The 25,899-nt window shown below is 39.5% G+C and overlaps 1 long non-coding RNA gene across 1 annotated transcript; it reads right to left on the bottom strand.

Annotated features, from left to right (window-relative positions):
• Positions 1-326: 326 nt before the first annotated feature.
• LOC143689681 (uncharacterized) lies at positions 327-15,114 on the bottom strand. Its single transcript, XR_013178887.1, has 3 exons — positions 15,012-15,114; positions 2,020-2,104; positions 327-511 (listed from the first exon to the last, which is right to left on the bottom strand). It is a non-coding gene; the product is annotated as an uncharacterized LOC143689681 (long non-coding RNA).
• Positions 15,115-25,899: the final 10,785 nt, after the last annotated feature.

The raw sequence follows: 25,899 nt of genomic DNA, 5'->3' as shown, positions 1-25,899 counted from the left end.
CTACTGCTAGCCAGCATTTGCTTACTTCTGCTGACACCCCCCTGCCTGCCTGGCCAGTGAACAACACCATTCCCTTGCGGCTTCTCCAAGGAGAGAGCAAGGAATAGACAGGAAGGGTAGCTCAACAAGTATCACAGCACATTCAGGGATATAAATTCTAGTCCCATGGTAAAAAAAAAAAAAATTCTAGTCCCAGTATAACCCCACCTGGCCTTGACATATATATATATGTATTTACATGTAAATACATACCATACACACATACATGTGTGAAAATGTATGCATGGAAAATATACAGCCAGCTACTCAGTTTAAACAGAGACTATTCTAACCACAGAGGACTTTATTATTTTGCAGATCAAAAGGCTTATATGTCCCAAATCACATGTCTCATTAAAAGCAGACCCGGAATTCACTCTTGGAAGTCTTGACTCCTCAGAGGACTCGTCATATCACCATAGTTCCTCTCCTATGTCCCTCTGAATCAACTCTTACGTAGAATTGTTTGCACCTGAAATAATTGAATACACTATTCTTAGAACAGTCATACTAAGAACCCAAACTCATTTTGCCAAAAATCGTAGTATCCATAAGGACTAATACCAACTGCTTAGGAACTTTCATAAGTTAAGATAAGGACATGAGAAGCATGTCAGTGTGTTACTAGAAGCTTGCTGTCTTGGTTTGCCAAGTTGCTATGGCAAGCACCACACATCGGGTTGGCTTAAACAATGAAAGTTTATTAGCTCTCAGTTTCAGAGGCTAGAAGTACATTTCCAACCGTCCTATATGTTTAGTTGGGGACCACATGACTAAGGTTTGGTGGAGGGAATATGTACAGTAGTGACATTCTCCATCACCAGGCTGGGCCTTGAAACATCCTGCACAGACTGCTACCACCTCTCTCTTCTCTGTCTGTGTGGCTGAAAGCGAAGGGCTCCAAGAGAAGGGAACTGACTACATGATGCAGAGATGAGATTTGAAGATGGGCTGCCCGGGAAAGTTACCTGACCAGGAAAGGAGTTTATATGAGCAAAGAATAAACTGTCTTTGTGTTAAGCCACTGCAATCTTGGACTTGTTTGTTATGAAGCATTATCAGATGCTTTCAGGATCCCAGCCTTATCCTCTCATTGCTCCTTAGAGATTATCTGCAGCTTCAGCCTAGAGTAACCTACCTCAGTTCTCTCTCTGCCTGAGGGCTTTTTCTGACCATGGCCAATCCCTCATCCCTGACATGAGGCATAGCGGGCAGAGAAGTGCTGGGGAATTAGTACTTTTAGGGTCAGACTTTGACCACTGAGTGATGGAAGTTGCGGACAAATAACCCAGCTTCTTTGACTCTTGCAGAAACAATTCTAAGGTATGTTCTACGTGTTTTCACAGCAGTCCTCTGCAGGATTGAGGTCCCATTTCCGACGCTAGCAGTCCATGCTTCATTGCTTTCCTTCCTTCCCACTCCCTCATCATGCTTCCTGGGACCACTTCCCAAACAGGTTACTTATATCTAACTACTTGTCTAAGGGTCCCACTTTGAGGTAAAAAAAAAAAAAAACTAGTACATAGCAGATAGTAGTTATTTCTCTAACGTAAAAAATATATAGTTGAATAAATAAAGGATAGGATCTGATATTTTTAGGGTTTTGAATTCTATGAATAAATTAGCTTAGTCATACTTATACTCGAGAAAAATGGCAAGTACTAACTAATTATTTTGCAAATGTTATTTTTTGAAGTAATCTACAAAGCTTTATAGTTTATAAAGAATGCTTTCTGACTACAAAGACAAAACACATTTCAGTATATAACATTTGGAAAACAGAAAAGTAAAATACCCCCCATTAAACCTCGGTTGCTTTTAAAATTTGGGTGAGCAACCTTTCTGTACTGTTTCCTATGCATTTGTGTTTTAACAAAACAGAATCACATTGTATCAATTGTATTGTAATTTTATTTTTTCATTTACCAAAAAACAGGTATTTGGGCTTGAATGGTACTCCAGGTATATTTTAGGAAATACCTTAACTCCAGCTGTCTGCAGGCTGCAGGCTGATGTGCTGTATCAGTATTGTATTGTATTCTATTCCAGGCCCACTTCTTATATACTAAAATAAAAAAATACAAAAATCAGAAAGAATTCATATCTACTTAGCAAATGCTAGGCTATCAGAGTCTTTCTTTCTCCCACTTTGTTAAATCCAGAGTTTAGAACAAAAAGCTTTCACTGAATGGTTATTGAATAAATAAATGAATAAACTAAGCGCATGACGCCATCTTTCTGATTGGAGTAGATCTACTGTGTATTCGGTATGAAACAAAATTAAGTGTCTGATAACAAGTGTTTTTATGAGCATCAAGTTTCTGGGATCATTGCTTATTGTATTTTTCTTACTTTATTCCTTTATTCATATGTCAGACTTTCCTAATATCAACAGCAATCAAACGCTTCTATTCCATAAAGACCTAGAGCTCCAGAACACGAGTGAGTTTTCCCAAGGGCAAAGCACAATTCACTCCTATTGCTACAATATCATGCCCTTGTAAATCCACCACACTAAGGTGCATTGTTAAATTTGTCCAAAAAAAATGACTGAGAGCATCGTACAATGCTGTATAACCTCGCTGTTATCATAGAAACTTACTCTGTTGCAAATTTGCAATCTTCAATACTTTGGTCACATGACAACCATCCACAGGGGCCATGAACCACTGTCAAAACATTTATGGGCAACAGTGTCACCAACCCTTGATACCCTGAAATCATGGAAGGCACTGAAAGCAGAGCCTCAGACAGGCTCTAATTTAGCTCTTTCCTGCAAGTCCAGACAAGATCTTCATGATTTATTTTACTAACAGTTCCTGACTCTTTGGGGCTTTGAGAAATGCTGAAGTAGCCTTAGAGACTGATCTCCATGACCAGGTGATTTCAGATGCCAGCTGGTTGAGCCACACTGAAGGTGTTACTCTGACAGGTGCACGAGTTGTACTGGAACTTTGAGAACACCTGGGAAAACACCTTACTAAACTGACTTCCCAAGTGCAATATCCCATATGGCATGTTTCAAATCCCTAACACACATCCAGGTTGTGGCAAGAAATGACCAACGGGCTTGTTCAGCACCCATCCAAACACTGCATCCTCTTGCTATTTCCTTCCCTGGAAAATTAGCTTCATGGCATAAACATAATGGTGGAAATCCATAAGGAAGGGCAGAGGGAAATTATTTAGAAGGGAAATACATCAGTTACGATGCCAGCAATATAATTACCATGACATCCATTTCTGTAGCTCTAAGTAGACACCCCAGTGCCTTGAATCTAGATGGCCTTAATTCAAAGTAAGTTCAGTGGAACTAAAGAGAAAAATCTATCAATTGATATTCCATCAGAGCTGGCACTTAAAAAAAATAATAATTATAATCCACTACTACAGCTCTGAAGAAGCAGAAAGAAATAAGGAAATGATAATTACTCTTCTATCTAACCTGGTAAAAAATGAGATGTTCCTAGTAATTACACATGGAACCAACTGATAGTTAAATACTGTGTCTATATGGTTTACTACTTTGCAATGATGAGAGTATAGACGGTCCCTGCTTTGACTGAATGCGCAATCAGCAGCATAGGTGCAGGAGAGAGCAGCAGAGGTTGAACAGAGACTGGCAGCTTCAGTGGGCAGAGACAGACCCGACCCCTAAACATTTCTGTGCCTGGGTTTCTTCACTTATCAAGTCGGATGGTTCAATTCGATCATTACTGAGGAGCTGTCAGGTTCTAATTTTTTTCAACAGGGACACATTTGACATAAACATTTAAAGGCTAGGAAAGATAGGGGGAAAGTCCCTCATTTATACCACATTACATCAAAAATATCTTTACATTCACTTCATCATTTGGCATAAGTAGTCAACTGATGAAATCTTAGAAAATAATGAATGAATTATAGTAGCATACAAAAATGGAATAGCAGGGCGGGCCACGGTGGCTCAGCAGGCAAGAATGCTTACCTGCCATGCCAGAGGACCCAGGTTCAATTCCCGGTGCCTGCCCATGTAAAAAAAGAAAAGTTTGAAGAAAGAGAAAATGAAAAAGAAAAAAGATAAAAAAAAAAAAAAAAAAAGGAATAGCATTTGAAAATTCTTTGTGGTTTGCTACTTGATAAAAGTAATGGAATAAAAAGTTCCATCTGAACATCACAGTGGGGAAATTTCAGGTGAAAATCGCTGTCATTGGAAGTGTGTAGTACGTGGCCTGTTGCATGTGAACGCTACGCAATGTAGAGCTGCCCTGTACCCTCTCCCCTGGGCCTGGCTTCCGGGGTGGTTCTTCAAGCTGCTCTCAGAGTCACTATGGCCACAGTGGAGTTTTTATCTTTACAAAGCAAAGCCAGGACTGTAAAATAGATCATTGCATACTATGCCTAAAAATTTCCCAGGGAAAAGAAAAAGCCATCTCAAAACTGTGCTCTGTGTTTTGTAAGCTCCTGGTAGAAAGGTAAGCGCACCAGTCTAGGTCCTACAGAGAACTGGATCCAGCCCCTCAACTCATATTTATTCAGCATCTCTTAGGAGCCAGGCACTGTGGGATGCTCTGGTTCATAGAACTGAGAAAAACTCCTTAAGAGTTCACGGTTCAGAATGTGAGGCTGACATGTCAGCAAGCAGAGCGCCATGTAAGTGTAAGTGAGAGGCAGGTGTGCGAGGCTGTGCTGGCTGATGGGACCACCCAGGGAAGAAGGACAAATAGGAGTGTATGTGTGTGTGTGTGTGTGTGTGTGTGTGCATCTGAGGTTGGGGGGAAGTAGTGAGTGTTGGCCACCTGGAATAGTGTTCCAAGGAGAGAGTGACTATATGTGCAGAAGTCCAAAGGGGGCCGGGACACCCCATGAACTCATGCACAACTTCGGGCAAATTTCACCACATCCCTGGGCCTCAGTTTCCACATCTGTAAAATGAGTTGGATGAATAAGATGATCACTCTTAGATATGAATTTGTGAGAAATTCTCATACATTTTACTCATGGTTCTCTTGCTAATAACGAATTCATTTAAAATAATTATCTCTCTTTCATTCAAGGTATAATAATTCATAATATTGACCTTAAAAATTAAAATTAGACTTAGCATGAGGGAGACACAGTGGAAGGGACTGGGAATGAACTGCCTGTGGAAAACAATAAGCTATTCTGATGAATGAATTCATCAGAGCACAGAACCTGTTGCTCATATAACAAACGTACATTTTTAAAACCTTGTTGAATGTTAGAGAACCTGGGCAGCTTCAAAATAATCAACCAAAATGTTGGTAGAGTGACTTTGGCAAAAAGTATGATAAAAATCCGGAGGACATTCTGATACAAATTTGAGAATTTTATGTAGTGGGTAATCTGTTGGTAATGGATTACATTGTGCTTCAAAAGGGAAGATGTAGCCTTGACTTACAGGAAAAAAAAGTCTCCTTGAAAATGTATCAGGGAGGCAGCAGAAAGAGAGAAAGAGCTGAAAGCTGCTGGCATTGAAGTCATGTTGGGGAAAATGAGGCAGATTTGTTGCATTTCTCTCCATTATTCCTTGGCATTTCCTTTGCACGTTTACATGACCTCTTTCCACTCGCCACCCCCAGCTCCTTTCCAAACCTGTTCACGGGATTCAGAAGTCGAGGCAAACTGAGGAAAAAGAGTGGGAAAGGGAAAGAATGAAACTAGAGAAGAGAACAAAGAGGAAGTAGAGTAAAGGAGAATTGGGTGGAAAGGGCAATTTAGCAGAGGGAAAGAGATAAGGGCAGACACTAGCATACCAAAATACAGAAAAGGAGACTACAAGTAATGCGGCTGTGTAACAGGTGTTTTTGCTTAAGCACAGAGTATAAGAGCTGAGCGTCAAGGACAAAGGAAAGGCGGACCCTTGGAGGGCCAGCTTGTCTCGGGGTCTCAGCTTCTGGGCTTGGGGAACTCTCCCTTTCCACAGAATGGAGTTGTACCAGCTAAAGTACCCGAGGTGTCATTATATCTAAGACACTCGTTGACCTCTAGCGTACAACAGCAACTGCAAGTGTCACTCTGCCAGATCTCTTGAGAATGCCTGCAATTCTTTAACTAACTGTAAATAGAAATACAATTTTTTTCACCTGAGCTTCCTGGAGGAGCATAGAAGAGGGTTTAATACCCATTACATATACACTCCTCATGTTCCTGCTTCTTCGAACAACATTACGAAGTCTTTATCAGAACGCTTCCTCCTTTGTAATTTAAGTGAAACATTCCTTCCTCTCCTCACTTAACCCTGACCTGTTGCAAACCTGCTTAGCAAAAGTGTAAATTTTGATGAGCGAATGAAAAAATTTCAACTCCTGAATGTATATTCAAGGGCTCTGCATGAATTTCTGGCCTTTATTTTGGAGTTTCCTTGCCTGAAGCTCTTTATCTACAACCTAAGGAAGTAGGAAATACTGTGGATTTAGAGCACTTTTTTTCCTAAGGATCAGATTCTTATCCTTGATTGCTCCACCGGGAAGAAATCCCATATATATTCCTCAGTGAATATCAGCATAGTTTTTTTTTTAGCAAAATAATTCCAGCATTGAAAAAAGTTTAGAGAATAATACAATGTGCACCCATGAATTCATCATTGAATTTAAGAACTAAAATGTTTTAAAAAACGCAACTGAAGCCTCCTGTGTTACCCCTCACGGATCCTCTTTGCCATCCTTCTACCACTGATTTGCCCAAACTGTCATTTGTCATTCTACTGCACATTTTAAAAAATTATATATTCTCTAAGATGAAGATTAAGCTGGTAACTATATATATATATATATATATATATATATATATATATATAGTAGCTATAATAAAAAAGGAATTTATTTATGCTCCAAAGATTGTTTAGATATCTTCCTTTCTTTATTTTTCTTTTCTGGTATGCTACTTTGGCATTATCTCTGTATGGTTATAGATGGATGGGCTGGAAGGAAGGTGAAAAAGTGGAGTCCAGGGCAAGCAGCCTGCTTGAAGTTGCTCCTGTTACTTCTGTTGGCCTTATCTTGGTCACATGGATAGCCACACATACAAGGGAGAAGAGGAAGGACTTGGGGGTGGGGGGTGGACAACTCACAGTTAGCCAGAATGAACAGTATCACAGCGCATGTTTTAAAACTTCATTCAGGTTATATCACATTGCTTGTCCTGTAGAATGCTGGGTAATGGCCATCCAAAGATATCGGGTCCGGGGGGTGTGAGGGTAGTTCACTGGTAGAATTTTCGCCTGCCATGCAGGAGGCCCGGGTTCCCAGCCCATGCACTTCCCAAACAAACATACAAAAAACTAAACAACAACAACAAAAATTCAACAAATGGTGCTGCAATAATGGGATACTCATATGGAAAAAGAATGAATTGTGGCCCCTGCCATACAGCACACATATACACACAAAAGATATCAGATCCGAATCCCCAGAAACTGCAAATGTGATTAAATGGAAAAAGATTTTTTGCAGATGTGATTAAATTAAGGATCTTGGGATAAAGAGGTTAACCTGGCTTTTCTGGGTGGGCTGCAACTGTAGTCACATGTGCCCTTATAAGAGGGAAGCAGAGGAAGGCTTGACAGACTCCGATGGGAAGGCAGTGTGACTACGGAGGCAAGATTGAGGTGATGTGGCCCCAAGTCAAGGAATGCTGGGACTACCAGAACCTGGAAGGGCAAGGAACGGACTCTGCCCTACAGCCACCAGACAGAGTGTGACCCTGCAGCAAAACAAATTTAGGCTCAGTGGACCTAATTTAGGATTTCTGGCATCCAGAATGGTGAGAGAACACATTTCTGTTATTTTAAACCACCAAGTGTGTGGTAATTTGTTATAACAGCCACAGGAAAAATGTATCCAGTAGCTTTCTGCCGTTTGCTTATTCAACATGATTTTGAGACCATTCCATATCGATAATACATAGTTATATAATTCATTTGCTTTCTTCTGTCTATAACATGTTGATAGACTTTTAAGTCATTTCATTTTTTTATGATTTAAAACAAAGAACTGCTGATATGAGTACATGTTATCTATGCTATATGTGAAGGGTGTATTTAGAACATTGTGCTGGTTTGAAAGGATGCATGTACCCTAGAAAAGTCATGTTTTAATCCTAAACCCATTTTGTAAAGGCAGCTGTGTCTTCTAATCCCTATTCAGCACTGTGTTTGAAACTTTAATTAGATCATCTTCCCAGATATGTGACTCAATCAAGAGTGGCTGTTAAACTGGATTAGGTGGAGGCATGTCTCCACCCATTCTAGGTGGGTCTTGATTTCTTTACTGGAATCCTATAAAAGAGGGAAGTTTGGAGAAAGCAGGAGATTCAGAGACAGCAGAGAAGAACGGCATAGCCACAAGAAGCAGAGAGTCCACCAGCCAACGACCTTTGGAGATGAAGAAGGAAAATGCCTCGTGGGGAGATTCATGAAACAGGAAGCCAGGAGAGAAAGCTAGCAGATGATGCCGTGTTCACCATGTGCCTTTCCAGATAGAAGAGAAACCTTGACTGTGCTCACCATGTGCCTTCTCACTTGAGTGAGGAACCCTGAACTTCATCAGCCTTCTTGAACTGAGGTATTGTTCCCTGGATGCCTTAGATTGGACATTTCTATAGACTTGTTTTAATTGGGACATTTTCTCGGCCTTAGAACTGTAAAATAGTAACTTACTAAATTCCCTGTTTCAAAAGCCATTCTGTTTCTGGTATATTGCATTCTGGCAGCTAGCAAACTAGGATAAACATATACCCAGGCATGGAGCTGCTGGGCTGTAGGGTATGTAGGTCTTCAACATTAATGGTTATTGCCAAATTTCTCTCGGAAACTCCAGATTGGTAAACTAGCTGAGAGTATGATGGGGACTGCACTATCCATTCCTTGTCTTTGAGGATGACACTCACCTATACTGTTCCCCTGGAATGCACCATGATTTTTTTATTTACTATCTTTAGAGTGGGGAAAAGTTATTTTTAAAGACTTGGACTTTTCTATTACAATAAGTTCTTATTCTACAAGCCAGGGAACCAATGGAAGAGTTCTGCCAACTGTGAAGAAGGTCCTTCCCAATTATACAGTTGGGAACTGGGGAGTTGACTACCAGATGGATTTATGTGCCCAGAGTATAATCTGTGAGCCAGATCTCAATGAGGCATCCATTTATTCCCTGACTCCCTGTATGTTTCTGTTCTGACAGAGGAGCCTACATTTCACTTTAGGTCCCCAAGAATCAGCATCAACTCTGACCCTGAATCCAACAACCCTTGAAAGAGTAGGTATTCTCTTTTCCCCAGGAGATACTTACCCAAGTAAATGGCTATTGATCCCTTTGGGGACTGACTAGGAAAATCACCACTGTATCTACTCGCTGTGGTAATGCAGGATCCTTCCCTTCAATGGTCCAACCTTTCTGTTATTTGCTGGGTTCTGAGCCTAAGAACAGGTTCAGATCTGGAAACTAGGTATGGGATTCTGGTTTCCACTGGGGCCCCTGTTCTCAGCCCTCAGCTCATTATTCCCAAGTCCCTATTATACAGATTGAACACATCCTTCACAGGCTGCCCATCTACCTTGCTCCTGGGTACACTATGTACTATGAACTATTTGCATAGATTCCTGTGGATCATAACCCCCAGTCCCAGATTCTTCTCCAACCCAGCTGCCCACTACGATCATCATATCTACTTATGTCTGACAGTTAAGTGCTGCCAACTGGGCTCATCTGCATTGCTTCTAGAAAGCCCAGTTCTACAATGGGTTCTCCACGGTCACCCCCAGTGTTAATGGAAAGCTGCCACTGAGATTCTCAACAATGTTGATGACCCCTCACCAATATGTTCCTTATTGCTTTGGTAAAGGGAGTGCCTTCTTCCATGCCTTCCTGAGGAATATGGTCAGCTGGTGATTTTTTTTAGTCTTACTGAGTAGAATATTATAGGCTGCCTATCTCTGGGATTTTTGATACCTTCTGACAGAGATGGCCATAGCAGTCCTACCATTTCTCCTTCCTTACATGCAGGCCGCTGTTCTAGTTTGCCAGCTGCTGGAATGCGATATACCAGACATGGAACAGTTTTTAAAAGGGGGCATTAAGTTGCAAGTTTATAGTTCTAAGGCCATGAAAATGTCCAAATTAAAGCACCAATAAGAGGTTACTTTCATGCAAGAAAGGCTAATGAAGTTCAGGTTTCTCTCAAGTTGAAGGGCATATGGCGAAGTCTCCTAGCCTTCTCTCCCAATTTCTTGTCTCATGAAGCTCCCCCAGGGGCATTTCCCTTCTTCATCTCCAAAGGTCTCTAGCTGCATGGGCTCTCGTGGCTGTGGTAGCTTTGAAGCTTTTTCCAAATTGTTCCCTCCTAAAGGGCTCCCGTAAGCAAACCCAGCTTGAATGGGTGGAGACACATCTCCATGGAAACCATCCAAGCAAAAGTTACCACCCACAATTGGGTGAGTCATATCTCCACAGAAATAATAAAAAAAAATTCCACCCAACAGTATTGAATGAGGATTAAAGAACAGGGCTTTCTGGGGTAAACCACAGGGTCAAACTAGCATAGCCACCTCTCATTTCTTGCTTTCAAAGACACACTAGCAGTGTGTTAGGGTTTTTCTCCTAGATTCCTTGACAGGGGCTTAAATCCTGGGTCATAGGATGGTTCCCATATTGACAAACTCTTCTTTTGCCAGCGTTCTAGTTCACCCTTTTGATCCAGCAACCTCACATCCACTCCAAGGCATACTCTCCTGGATCCTGCTGATACCTGATAACAAGGATCTGCAGCTTCATGATTAAGTCCTTTTCCTGCCTTAGCAGCCCTGGTCAGTGTGTGCTGATATGTGAGCATAGTTATGGGTCTGGTAGCCAGAATGGGAGTTGGAGACAGAGCCTCAGAAGGCCAATATTGTCTTGTAGGCACATGCTCATTGGAAGATTTTGCACAGCCTTCAGGTAAGGGAGGGAAACCTGAGAACTCAACATTCTCAAGTGCATCTGCCCAGATATGTTCATCCTCAGTCCCTCTCTACTATCAAGGCCCTGAGTTTAGGATAGGAGACCTGCCTAGGCTAAGAACCCAGCCTTCTCTGAAGTTCTGTACTCTCACAATTAAATCCTGTCTGTTTTTCAGTATTTCTGTCCACCAGATGCAAAAACACTACCAAAGTATCCATCTGACTCTCACACTTTAATTCTTGATTAATACATTTGAGCCTATCATTATTCCTCATCAATGAAACAGTGGCACTTTCCAAAAGTCCCCCAATTCCACAGTACTTATAATTACTAGCTCTCCTATATCTCTCAAGTACTTCAGACATTGCCCCAACTAAGACAGCCCTTCTACCTGGATCCCATGACAATTCATCCTAGGTTAAAGTTTTAGCAACCGCATGTCTCTAACAGATCAGAAGCCATCATTTCTCCATCTGCCACCAGTGTCTTCATCACCATTCAGCCATGGACTGATCCAACTCTTGAATTCAATCCTTAGAGTCTTCTCCATAGGACCATTACTGGTACCAACTCTTTTGGGTTGGTTGCTGTTTTGGTTTGCTAATGCTGCCAGAATGCAATATAGTAGAAATGTATTGACTTCTATAAAGGGGATTTATTAAGTTATAAGATACAATTCCAAGGCCATGAAAATGTCCACATTAAGGCACCAACAAGAAGTTGCCTTCTTAGAAGAAAGGCAGCTGGCATCCAGTTTCCCCTGTCACATGGGAAGGCATTTGGTGATGTCTGCTGTCCTTCTCTCCTGGCTTCTGGTTTAAAATGGCTCTTTCGGCTTTTGGTGTCTCCTGGGGTGTTTTCTTTCTGCATCTCCAAACGTCCATGTGTGAGCTTTCTCCAAAATGTTTCCCTCTTAAAGAATTCCAATGAGCTGATTAATACCCACCTTGAGTGGGTGGGTCACATCTCCATAGAAACAACCAAATCAAAAGGTCCCACCCAACAATTGATCTGTACCCACAAGACTGGATTAGAAGAACATGGGTTTTCTGGGGTACATAACAGTTTCAAACCAGCATAGTTGCCTATAAGCAGAGCCTGAGATGAGGAGACTTGTCCACACGATTTAATGGGCTAATGCCCTAAGGAGAAGACAATGAGGGAAGCAGACTAAGACTTGAGAACAAAGCTAAGCAAAAATGTGGTCCCAGATAAAGATAGCATCAGTGTAATCCCACAGGGATGCTCTGGAGCAGAAATTGTGCTGCAGAATTATCCCACCTTGAGGTTAAGGACCAGATTTGCAGAACCCCAGGGTCATGTCGTTGGCTGAGGCTGAAGAAGTCTGTTGTCATTAAACTACATCTTATCCTGGTGAAGTTCTCTAGCTTTTTGGTGCCATGTTTGATTCTATAAAATTATCCAGCCCAGAAAAGTATATGTGGAACAAATGTCCCCAGAACCCAACTAATTTAGTGCTCAGTCAGTGCTCTAGTTAGATAACTATCTTAGAGTCACGTACCTGAAACTTTCTGAGGAGTCACATGTTAGAGAAATCACTTCAAAATTCAAGGGTGTCAAAGGAGTCAAAGGTTGTTAAGGAGGTCCCCCAGAAACAGTATGGCCTGCCTCACATGGTTCTGAAGATCTGTTACCCAGCCCTATTTTTACTCTTGCTATGGTTAGAAACCCAAAGGCCATTTTGGTACTGCAGCTATTGCTGCAGCTGCATGCAGGTATGCAGGTATACCTACTTAGACGGTCCACAGACAGAGAGCTTGTTCACTGCTGCTCACAAAGCCTGGATCAATTTTTTCAAAATGTGGGCTCCTCAAAAAAAAAAAAAAACAACAACAAACCAACACACATGCTTCAGCTTTAGTAGGGGACATGGTTAGTTACTGGGAAAAAGTTTCTCAGAGTAAGCCAGGAACAGTACAGTCAAGCTGATCTTGAAACTGTTTTAAAAATAGCCTGGAGTATTTTATACCTTTATAAACAGAAATGAAACTGGGTTTAAAGAACTACCAAAACCAGATGGCACAGAGGCTCTGATCATCTCTTTAGAAACCGTGAAAGGGGAACAATAGAGAGAATCCTTCTCAAGGGAGTATGTGCAGCTGCTGTTGAGCGTTGGGGCTTTCCCCAAGCACAGCAAACACTAGTTAGCCATGGAGCAGCTGTGGAGTGTATGTCATGAAAACCCCATTCTCTTGATTGTTAAGTTGTTAATATGGTCGTGGCAGTTGTGGTCCTGATGCAGCAATGTAGAGCTTTAAACGTAATTTTACTTCCTAGCTCAAGTATTTGCTAGAATGTGCAACAACACATAATGTAGCTCTTCTAAATTTTATTGAGTGTGTAGTCTATACCAGCACCATTCCAAGAGTGTTACTTGCACTAACTTATTTAGTCCTTATGAGATGGATCCACTTTCCAAATAAAATATATGTGTATATAAATTGACACTAAGAGAAATTAAGCAATGTGTCCAATTCATAGAGATATTCACTAGAGTTTGGATTTAGGTCCTTTGACTCCAGAACCTGGGCATTTAACTACCATTCCCTTTGCCAAGTTGACTGATATTAAAATAAATTGTATGATTGAATTGTTCATTCCTGATTGCATTAGTTTCCGGTTGCTGCTGTTACAAACCACCACAAATTTAGTAGCTTAAATAACACAAATTCATTATCTTAAAAGTCTTTGGAGATCCAAAGTCCAAAATAGGTCTTATATCTACAATCAAGGAATTGAAAAAGTTACAATTCCTGGAGGCTTTAGGAGAGAATCTGTTTCCTTGCCTTTTACTTGTCTTGTAGCCCCTCCACCATTTTTAAAGTGCATCACTCCAACCTCTGCTTCCATTGTTACATTTTCCCTCTCCCTGACCTTCTTGTCTGCCTCTTATAAAGAACCTTGGGATTATGTTGGGCCCACCAAGGTAAGGTCCCCATCTCAAGACCCTTAACTTTAATCAAAGCTGCAAAGTTCCTTTTGCCATGTAAGAAGATATATTCACAAATTTGAGGGATTAGAATGTGGATTTCTTTAGGTGGTGGTCATTGTCTAAGAATCTCACAAATTTATACGCATCATATATTTCTTTAAAAAAGAAAAAAAAAGAAATAACAAATCAGGGGTTTTCAAGTCCATACAGCTTTTAGAGGCTATTAGTGGTCACTGTGGAGACCAACATAAGCTGTCCACCACATTAACCTACTCGTAGATTTGTGCAAAATTCACAAACAGTGGAAAGTTTCATTCTTGTGCTTAGTCAGGTTTTATATTGGCCCCGATGCAAAGTCTATTTCAAGCAACCCTCTTTATATGTGACTTTATTTCATGACTGATTAATCTTAACCATCTTTAGGACTGAAACTATATCACTTTCTAGTTATGTAGAAACTATGCAGTTTCTCTCCTTCCCCATTTTGTATCATTCATTTTTTCCTTATATTATCTTACAGTCCTACTTTTAACAGGTGTTTGCAATCATGAATATTCAAATTTGTAATTTATTTACTGAGAAGTGGATTTATTTGGCTATTTACCATGGGATAAGCATATTTTATGATATCCTACAAAAACAATAAGGATCATCTCTTTAAAGTGTTTTTTCCTGTAGCAGAAGAATTAAGACATAGCCATCTGCTAGAAGGTGAAAACTGCTCAAGAGAAAGAAAGATACATTACTAAAAGTCTAGTAAAAGAAGAGATTGTCAGAGGCTATCAGGGGAGGGATCAAAACATATAGCTCTGGCTTGGACTCTGAAGGATGAGTGGGATCTGGAAATGAAGGGAGAGACATTCCAGGCAGAGAGAATGGTATGAGTAAAGGTCCTATATCAGGAAACATTGGTGACATTAGAAAAAATGGTGGAGTAAGAAATTCCAAAGTCTATTCTCTATAAAACTAATTCAGTTTTTCAGAACTCAGAAAACTAACCTAAAGTTTGTTGCAACCAGAGGAATGCTTAATCAGGAAAACCTGGCTAAGCTCAAAAAAGAACAGCAGGTGTGGCCTTTTACCTTAACCTGGTCCCATTCCCCGAGCCCCAGTTCAGCAGTGGTCTTGAAAATTACAGTCCGCATTTCCAGTACATGTTCTGGTACCAGAGGGAGCGCAACAATCTCATTCACAAAGAATTGCGTTTGTTTGTTTTGACCTGTCTGGTGTCTCCCTGGGACACCGGCTCAGAGTGTTTGCCTTTATTTCATTTAACTTGGAACTGTCCCAGTGCCAAAGCAGTTACTCATTGGGATGGGTGGTAGTGAGGGGCAGGAGGGGGGATGCCTCAAAAATATTTACAAGTACATGTATTACTTGCTGCTGTTTCAGACAACGGATAAGGGTTTGGGCAAACAATAGACTAAAAAGCTTCGGAGGAAGGTTAGGGAATGAAACACTTGGGGAATTTGGATTGTTTAAAGCTCTGACATATTCCTGGGAAAATAGAAGACTGCACACATGCTCAGGCTGTACACATGCTCAGGAGAGACCTGAAAAGGCTCTAAGCTTTCATCTCTGGCTGACATTCAGGCTCCACACAAGCACAAAGTGAAGGTTACGACAGAGTTGTAAACTGCCTGGCTGAGGGGTAAAGACATGCCCCACACAATTCAGGGCCCATCTGCAAAGACTGAGAGTTTTTTGGGTTCCAGGTGCCTAAGGAAATCTTTGTCCAATAGTTACCTGGTCATTAAGCTAATAGAACAGAGACTTAAGTAAGCACATATAACAAAGACTACATTATTTACAAAATTAGTTCAGAAAAGTCACTAAACAAATAAGCAATAACAATTACAAAAAAAAAAAACACAAAAAACAGCGGAAACAAGCCTGTGGAGAGACTGATCTCCAGAGTTGCCACATTATAATATTCAAAATGTCCTGTTTACTATATATGCATATATATATAGGCATGCAAAGAAACAAGAAAGCATGGCCCGTGCTCAGGGATAAAAGCAATTAATGGAAGTGGTACTTGAGGACGCCCAGACTTTAGACTTAACACAGTCATTAAATCATTTTTTAAAATATTTTAAAGAGCTAAATGAAACTATATCCAAAGAACTAAATGAAACAATAGTAACAATGTCTCAACAGAGTATGTATCAGTAAAGAGAGAGAAATTATAGAAAGAACCAAAAGAAATTCTTAAGTTGAAAGAATAATAGCTGTAATGAAAAATTCACTAGGGAGATTCAACATCTGATTTGATCAGATAGAAGAAAGGATCAGTCCACTTGAAGATAATTGAAATTATCCAGTCTGAGAAGCAGAAGAAAAAAGAATGAAGAAAAATGAACAGAGTCTAAGGAATCTGTGGAATATCATCAAGCATACCAACATTTGCATTAAGGAAGTTTCAAAAGAAAAAGAGAGAAAAGGGAAGAAAAAAATATTCAAAGAAATAATGGCCAAAAGCTTTCCAAATTTAATGAAAAACATTAATCACCACATTCAAGAAATGGAAAGAACACCAAGTAGAGTATACTCAAACTGACCTACACCAGCACATATTATAATTAAACTGTCAAAACCAGGGAAAAGAGAAAATTTTGAAAGCATGAAAAGAAAGGCAACTCAATATATATGAGGGATCATCAGTAAGATGAATAGCAAACTTATCAGAAACTATGAAGGCCCAAAGGCAGTAAGATGACATTTAAAGTGCTGAAAGGAAAAAACTTGTCATCCAAGAATTCTGTGTCTAGCAAAGCTATCCTTCAAAATGAAGAAGAAATTAAGACATTACCAGATAAATAAAAACTGGGAAAGTTTGCCGCTAGTAGATTCACCTACAAGAAATGCTAAAGGGAGCTTTACAGGCTGAAATAAAAAGATACTGAATAGTAACTGGAATCCACATGAAGGAATAAAGAACACTGGTAAAGTCAATTACATATGTAAATATAAAAGACAATATTATTGTATCTTTTATTTGTAACTTTTCTTTTTCCTATTTGATTTAAAAGGCAATGCATAAAGCAATAATTATAAATCTATGCTGATGAGCACATGAAATATAAAAATGTATATCTTTCTGAAGGAAGAAACCTTGGGATCTTTGCCCGTATGATGGAAAGACAGTTGTCTGGCCTTGTTGATCAAGTAAGGATATCTAGAGATCAAACTTCTTGAACAACTTTCACCCTAGTCTTATGTATTTTGACACCTTCACCTATTTCCATGTGTACCTGCTACTAGTTCCTAAGCCTTTGAGGGATTCTGTGGTTTAAATAGAATTAATTCTCAGTAAATACCAGTTGCCTTGTCATTTGACTTTCTTGGGTCTACCAAGACAGTTATCAAGTTCTATCTGCTTTCCAACTTTGAAAATGTGCTTTTGTCTTCTCTTATTATCCTAGTCATGTGGTTTTATGTGTTGCTGTTGTCGTTTAATCCCTTTACTCAATTGAATTCATATAGAGCAAAACTGTTTGCTTTTGCTCAATCTGGAACTCTTCACCAGGACTTTTGATATTCTTTGCTTCTTCCAAGATTCTGCATCCTTAGTTATCTCTCTCTTCCCAGGTTTCTACTTTAAAAGCATGCTTGGGAGCCTTGTATCTTGTAGTCTGTCTCACTTCCTTTCCTCTTTTTGCTACTGCCATTTATTTATTACTTAACTGGATTACAGTTTTAAAAAAAAAACAAACCTAATTGGTCTCCTTGCTTCCAGTTTAGCACATAGCTAATGGCTTTATCTCCCCAAGCACCACTATAAAATTTTAATGGTTTTCCTTGCGTTCTGAATATACTGGAAACTCCTTAACCTTTTACCGATTGGATTTTACAATCACCACTACCTACTTACCAGAATTTACTCTCTACTGCCCCCTGCATGCACTACCTACCCTGTAGACAGACTTTTTGATGCCCTCTGAATATGCATTATACCTTTCTCCTCAAGTCTTTGCCTCTGCAGTCCATCTCCCAGAAATATACTGTCTTTCTTTGGTGCCTCCGGTAATTCTCATCTTACAAGGACCCATTAAAATGCCACCTCTTTCACAAATTGTTGTGTAGTTGTCATAAAATTGCCATAAAATGACCTGAGAAGTGATTGCAAATAGAAAACAAATTTGGTACAATACTTTGCATACTTAATGCAATTTGTTTGCTTACTTTATTGCAAACTGCCAACACAACCAATAAGCAATCACCAGGTCAAGGGCATGCAACACATTTAGAGGTGGGAGATTCCAGAGACTCCAAAGTCCCTTGAGTCAACACAATGAGTCATCTTGGGAGCAGTGTCAGTGGAGGACCTAAGCCTCAGAAGTTTGGTCATCAATATTCTTATCAAGGAAGTGTCCCTCTGGCAGGCATCAAGCCAGTCCATATATCCTTGCATGGGTTATCACTTGTTACAAAAGCATGTTTTTCTCAATTCACTTACATTATAATTATGGTCAATATGCTTACAATGTTCTGAGGATTCAAGATCATTAATATCATTTCAGTACACAACATGAAGCCCCCTAGGAGATTTCCTTCCTCTCCTACATCTCCCTAAACTCTCCTGTCTCAACCACCCCACTTTCATCTCTCCCTCCAGTGAATCTTATAGCACTCCAATGGACTACTTATTATAAACTGTCGCATTAATTAAGTCTGCACCATTTTATCATTCTTTTTGGATGGGAAGATGCATGAGGACAGGAAGAATCTCATTCATCTTGGTAGGCTGCATGACATCTAATATGCTTTGCAATGTACTCTTTATAAATGCAAATAAAATGGGAAGAAATAAGTTTCAAATACTGTAGACTTAAACTTGGCAGAAAAATAGTAAAAGCCAAATCGGAGCAGTGTGTTCCAGGGATGCCTTTCAAGGAACACAGTCATTAACAGATCATTCCCTGGTTTCTCTGAGCCTAATTAGTCAAGAGCTCTATGGGGTGCTAAAGACACTATAGGAAAAATAACTGTGGATTCTATCTTCATAGCAACAGGTTGCATGTGCTGACTTATGGCTCTTGGCAGAAAGAACTGGCCCTGTGCCAGGGCAGAGAGGGGTGGGCAATGACCCCACAGTGGCAGCCAAAGAGCCCATTGGTGGTCCCCCATCCCACCTCATCACATAGAGACAGCAGTGCCCCAGGTTCCCCAAATGATCTGGAATTGAATAAAATAAGCAAAATATTTAGAAACCCCAGAGATCAAATAGAACAAGAAGGGTCACTTCTAGGGAACAACCAGAGCCAGCCCTGAACTAAATCAACATTTAGGTGTTTTGCCTTGCACCTTTAGTCCCCAATCCCTTGCCCAGTGTAGTTTCCTGCCAAGTGCTCCATGCCTTCCAGCTGGGCCCTGCTGTTTTCTTTCTAGAGGCAGCCTGGCATCCATTCAAGTCTCAAATTCTTTTCTTTTAAAGGCCACCAGTCTCCCGTCTTCCCTCAGGGCAGTGGAAGGGGGATTGGATAGCATGCCCTGTTAAAAGCTTTCACACTGTTTAGGGTTTAATGCATTCCCCTCCCGGGGGTGTTTGCATTTTAAATTAAGGCTTCCAGGGGCTTCCTTAGTCCAAAGAAATGAATCTTTAATGGACATTGATATAGTAGGAAGAATGGGAGAGAAGTGAGAGCTTTTGGCAGCTCTGAAAATTTCACATTTAGGTGAACTTTCCAGTCTTGCCAGCAAACTGTGAAATGTGCATTGGGAGAAAAAGAGGGAGCTTTTACACAAATCCTCAGGCAAGTAGGGGCCATCATAGCATTTGGAACAGATAATAGGGGAGTTGAAGGGGCAAAAAAATTTTGTTAATGAGGACGCTATAGGTAGTTCTAAGAGAAAGTCTCTTATCCCAACTACTGGCGCATTTAAAAATTCCTCTTCTCCTCTAAAAATACACATTTTCTCCACATTTTTTTTTTTTGCTGTCTAAATTTAATAGGTAAATAAAAGTTTAGAAGACTCTTACCTGTGTTGATAACTTTCTCATGGGTGAAAGATATTTTTAAATTCTCACTGCTCTCATGTCCCAAGTGAAAAACATGATTGAATTTGAGGTACCTTGTATCAAGATACCCAGAATATTCGCTGCCACGATATGGTTGTCTTCCAGGTTTTAGTCTCCCCTAAAGGTTGGTAATTACCTTTAAATAAGGGTTAATTTAGGATCCCAAATTCTTTCTTTTTTGGTTTTTTCATTTAAAATATATATACCCAGGGCAGGCCACGGTGGCTCAGCAGGCAGAGTTCTCGCCTATCATGCTGGAGACCTGGGTTCGATTTCTCCTACCTGCCCATGTGAAAAAAAAAGTATGCTCTTAATATATTTGTTTTTCTTTTTTAAAAGTTATCTTTTTTGTCTTTGTCATCTACATCATAGTGTTTATTACAGAAAATTTAGAAAATAGAGATCATAAGAAAAAATAAAAGACCTCTATAATTCTTCTATTGGGGATTCTTCCATTAATTTCTCCTATGCATATGTATTTTTTAAAGTAGAGATCATACTATATTTAGTGCTTTTACCTTTAGTAGAGTATGAATATCTTTTTATGTCAGTGAATATTCTTCTATGCTATTGACATGCCAAGCCCATGTCTAGAGACTCTACCCATTTCTCCAACTTGGGACTGGAAGAGGTAACCCTAGGGCCATGCAACTATGCCTCCTTCACACCACTTCCCAACAGCCATTGCACCACACACACACACACACACACACACACACACACACACACACACACACCTAGTTGGATTGGGACTGGATCTGATTCAAATCGGGCCAAACACTCTCTCCCAAATCCCTGGAATTGAAACTTGAAAGAAAGCATCAGACCCTGATAGAGATCTTCAGACTGAACAACCATGTAGAGACTAGGCTGAGATGCAAAATCAAAAGTACATGCTACAGGGCGGGCCACGGTGTCTCAGCAGGCAAGAATGCTCGCCTGCCATGCCAGAGGACCCGGGTTCGATTCCGATGCCTGCCCATGTAAAAAAAAAAAAAATTTAAGAGGAGCAGAGACTCCATGAGTAGGCCAAGAGAACTGATCTAGAAACAAAAGCAATATAATAGAGGCAACCTACAGAGAGAGGGAGGTACAAGAGATCACAGGTCTCTATGGGTGAAAAGTGAGTGGACTTGCTGTCTGATTTCCACTTCCAGCTCCCTTGTGAGCTTTGTTTCTTCAGGTGGTCATGAGTTTGCCTATTGTCACTTTCAATAATGCACTTTTTATTTGTTTAGGTGGATTTCAGCTGAAGAGCATTAACTAAAATGATCTATAAAGTCATTTTCTAGCAGCTACAGAGTTTTCTGTCATATAAACATACCATAATTTATGTGATCAAATTTTGTCAGTTGGATAGTTAGCTGTATCTATTTTTTAACTATTCTAAAAAAAACTCTAATAAACAACATTGCAGCTAAATCTCTCTAAACATTTCCTTAGAGTAAATTATTACAGGAAGAATTGTGAATTAAAGGAAATTAAAACCATTTATTTGTTTCAATCCCAAAGGTAGTGTATATGAAAATTCCTGTTTTCTTCATCGTTACCTATATTAAATATTGACAATGTAAAAAAAAAGAAAAATTGTGTTAATTAAAATAGCTAAAAAATGTTGTCTTGTGGTATTATTAATTTATATTTCTTCTTTGATTATCAGAGTTGTATGTACTTCTGTGTTTATTGCTCAGTCACTTTTCTTCAATTATGAAATGCTTGTTTATGTCCTTTACTTACTTACTTCTACTTGCCCATTTCTGTCATCTTGGTTTGTAAGATCTTGCTTCCTCTCTTTTTAAAATTAAGCATACTAGAAGTGTGACTCTCACATTTTAAAAGTTACCCTCTCCTAGTTAACTATTTGCCTCCTGATTTTATATTTGAGACAATTTGATATATATTCTAAAAATATTTTTAGAGTCATGTATAGTAATCCTTTCCCTGTGCTTTATTCCTTCAAAGTATTTTATCTAGAGAGTAATTTGCCTCCCAAAGATTATGTAAATATTTACTTTCATTTTGAAGTGGGCATGTTAAAAAAAAGAAAGAAATACTAGAGCACCTAGAAGTCAAATACTCGGATAGCATAAAAAGGAGAAACAAAGCAACATACACCAAAAGACAACATCCATCAAACCATTTTTAAGTTTTAAACATACTGAAAGTCTCCAATTATGAAACCATTCTATCTCTAGGAAAACAAATCAGAAGTTTTATCTCAGAATAATATTTATTTTTAAAATATTCCATTCCTGCCTTAGATTCACCAGCAATATTTAAGCCATTAAGAAAATAAGAAATTAAATAAGGCAAGGAAAAAAACAATTCAGGTAGCAAAGACCTTTAACTCTTTCTCTGCTATGGCGAAATTGTACACAGGCAATGGATGAGCAGAAATTCACTTTAGACTTCTGAATTCTTATGTTCCTATTATTTTGTATGAACGTAGAATAGTTACCATTTGAATGCTATTATACCATTGAATACCATTAAATGCTGTTATCTAGGGGATTGAAGAGCTCATCATTGACACGGTTTTTATTCAGAAGTGTCCCTAGAGGGTCTGAGTTTTTGGCTGCAGAAGATTGCAGAATTCAGATGATTATTCTTATTATCATTTTTTTTCTTGTGATTGAAATGATGTAATGGATATGTTATAGGAGTAACTCGGGAATGAATGAGAGCACCGCTCAGGGATCAGAGTAGGAGTGGAGAATTGGAACCAACATTTTCAAGGGCACTTTGCAGACCAGCATTATGTCTCATATCTGAAGAAAGTGTTAATATCCCTTTATAACAGGTGAGAAAACAGAGGCTCAGAGAGTTTTAGTGACTTCCTGTGGTCACATGGCCAAGGAGTGAAGGAGCTTGGATTTGGAAAACAGGATGTTGGAAATGAGAGGAATAATTGAAGACACCGGGAAGGTCCCAACACTAAAATGAGAAAGGTGATGGGGAACAGCTTTCCAATGGATGGATGACTGTAATTCTCTAGAATTACACTCTAGAAACCCTGACAGGGAGTGTTCAGATGGGCAAAGTTTAGAACAAGGCACTGAATTCTTTCCATTCAAGCATAAAACTGCATTTCCTAATAAGAACGCCTTCAACTGGGACATTAATTTTCCCTTTTCAGGGTGCTTTCTCTCAGAATGTCTCATTTTAGTCTGACAGCAATATTGGAAGGAGGTAACCCAGCTCCTATGTTGTATTAACCCTTTGTTTCAAAGTCAGAAGTGTTCATCGGTTTTTCGTAAGAATTCTCATGCGTTTGTTTAAATGTTATGCTCTCGTTTATCTAGCCCAATCCAAACCCAGTCAGGCGGTTCCCTTGTTGAAAATTGAGACATAATTAACCTTTTCACAAACATCAGCCTCTCGAGGGGTTGATCCTGCCTCTCTAAGTCATAGCGCTGCCTACAAATATTTTCTGTAGCTGTTCAAAGAGCATGCTCTGCTTTCCCCCCAATCAGAAACATTTCCAGGAACACCAAACATCTCTCTCTCTTTTTTTTTTTTTTGTAGATTTCCTCTTGGCAGGATCAATATTGTCCACTTATAAATAAGATGTAAGTGTGCAGAATATATCAAGGTTCAATTCTGTGGGTGCACTTACATGCCTCCTATATTGTAGGGTGTTGCCCTTAATTCTTAAATAATCACTTCTGCAAACATTGCTGCTTCTGGCCACTCGGTCTACACACTGATCAAAGCAGCACTAGCCCTCCTCCACTTAGAAAAGGGGAAACGGGGTCCTTCGTTTTGCAAATTACTATACTCAAAGCACAACCTCCCGTGTTTAATTGTTACTAAGCTGTGTTTGAAATATGTTCCTATGCCTCCATATTAGTCTGTTTTCATTGGTGAAGTAATTTGCCGTTACCCTTTTTACTGCCAGATGCAGAACATTTTCTGCTTGACTAAAATCTTAACAGGAAAGAGGAAACGCCTGCGATGGCATTCCTCTCCCATAATAGTACGCTAGCAGGCAGTTGAATGAAATGAATGCTGCTGCCTCTAACTAAGAGCCACTGGGAAGGAGAAATTCTTTTTTTTTTTTTCTTTGAGAAATTCTTTTGGCATTGCAGACTAATACTTTATGCAGAAATTATATGTGTGCACAGATAAATATGTATAGATATATATATGTACATAAAATACTGTTATATAATATGTGTATATATATTCCAGTAAGCATGATTCTTACCTTTTAAGAATTTAAGAATTGATTATTTAAGACATTTCTTATTATATTTCCTGAAAGACTAATGCCAACTCTTTTAACTCACACTTGAAAGATATTCCTCTAGAATAATGTTGGGTGAAATTTTTGGACCTTTGAATCATATTAGGCATACAAAGTACCAAAATCGCACTGGTATTTATATGGATCGTGACATTCTCTCTCTTTCCATCAGCTCTCTTGGCAAGCTGCCTCATCACATAATGAGTGAAACAAGAGGGAACGGGAGAGAATAGGGGTTGAAGAAAAGGTAAGAAGAAGGGAGGAAAGGGTGGAAAACTCCACACGCAGAGCACTTATAACTGGCTCATTGGCCCATTACCTGCTTTTAGTCTTTCCCTCTTCTCTTTCTTAACTGCAGTCCATCCTCTGCAACACTAGCCTGTTGATGATAAAATCCAAGAAATTTTTCTGCCTTTCCTCCTTCTGGCTCCTGGCATGTCTCCATCCACATGTGCTGGTTTGAAAGGAAGCATGTCCCCTAAGAAAAGCCATGTTTTAATACAAATCCCATTTCATAAAGGTAGAATAATCTCTGTTCAATACTGTATGTTTGAAACTGTAATGAGATCATCTCCCTGGTTGATGTGATTTAGTCAAGAGTGGTTGTTAAGTTGGATTAGGTATCTTACCCTGGACGGATGCCTTTGGACATTTCTACAGACTTGTTTTAATTGGGACATTTTCTCGGCCTTAGAACTGTAAACCAGCAACTCATTAAATTCCCCTTTTAAAAGCCATTCCATTTCTGGTATATTGCATTCCAGCAGCTAGCAAACTAGAACACACATCCTAAACCACGCACTCTTAGTGCCTGCCTCCCTGTTGAACAGCTCCAAGGTCCTGGAGCATTTCTGTGTACCTTTATACTTCACAAAGCCCCCCAATACCATTACTTACTTTCTACCATTTTTACCTCATGCTTCAATTCTTTTTCATACTCACCATTGATAATATTTAAGGTTCATTCCAAACTAGACAGTCTATGAAACTAGGTCTGCAGGTCTCTCTTTTCACCTACCTGCATTGCACTAAATCCTCAACTCCATTTGAGAAACTTTTGTAGTTACTCTGCTTCTCTTAAGAAAAAAAAAAAATAATACAACAGCTATCTTCACACCATTCTGCATAGATCTTATGCCCTTTACTTCCTGATGTTCTCCAGCTAAAGTAACTTCCTGGAAGATGCTCAAGTTTCTTTGAGAATTATTGCTCACAACAAATTTTCTGTACCAGAAGTTTCTTGAATGAGTTTATATGGTATCGTACACTTAAGAGATGCTCAGTGAATGTTTGCTAATTCAATTTGATGATCAGCAGGCCCCGCAAATGTAACTGCATTTTATCACTACATGGTATAATTAGCTTATGTCTCAGAAAATTTAGCTGTGTGGCGATTTTTTTAGTTTCCATTTCGTTAGTGTTGTCCAGATAGCTATTTCATACTTTTTCCTAGTCACTGAGTTTGTCGCCCTCTCACCAGAAACTCACAACAGAGAGGAAAACAAAAAAAACAAAACCCTGGGAGATAAAGAGATGAGATGGAACCCGGCAGAAATCTTTGTACTACTGCTGAGCCCAAATCCAAATTTTAGAGAACACTGCTCCAATTCAAAGCCTTTAGTTTTGTTTATCCCTCAGGAGCATGGAGTTAAAAACTAAGAAATAAGAGAGTTGGCTCTTGTTTGGAATGTTTTAAACCATG

Source organism: Tamandua tetradactyla, chromosome 7, assembly GCF_023851605.1.
Source record: "Tamandua tetradactyla isolate mTamTet1 chromosome 7, mTamTet1.pri, whole genome shotgun sequence".
NCBI classification, from domain to species: Eukaryota; Metazoa; Chordata; class Mammalia; order Pilosa; family Myrmecophagidae; genus Tamandua; species Tamandua tetradactyla.
Note: the sequence above shows the minus strand (reverse complement) of the source record. Positions and strands in the feature narration are given on the sequence as shown.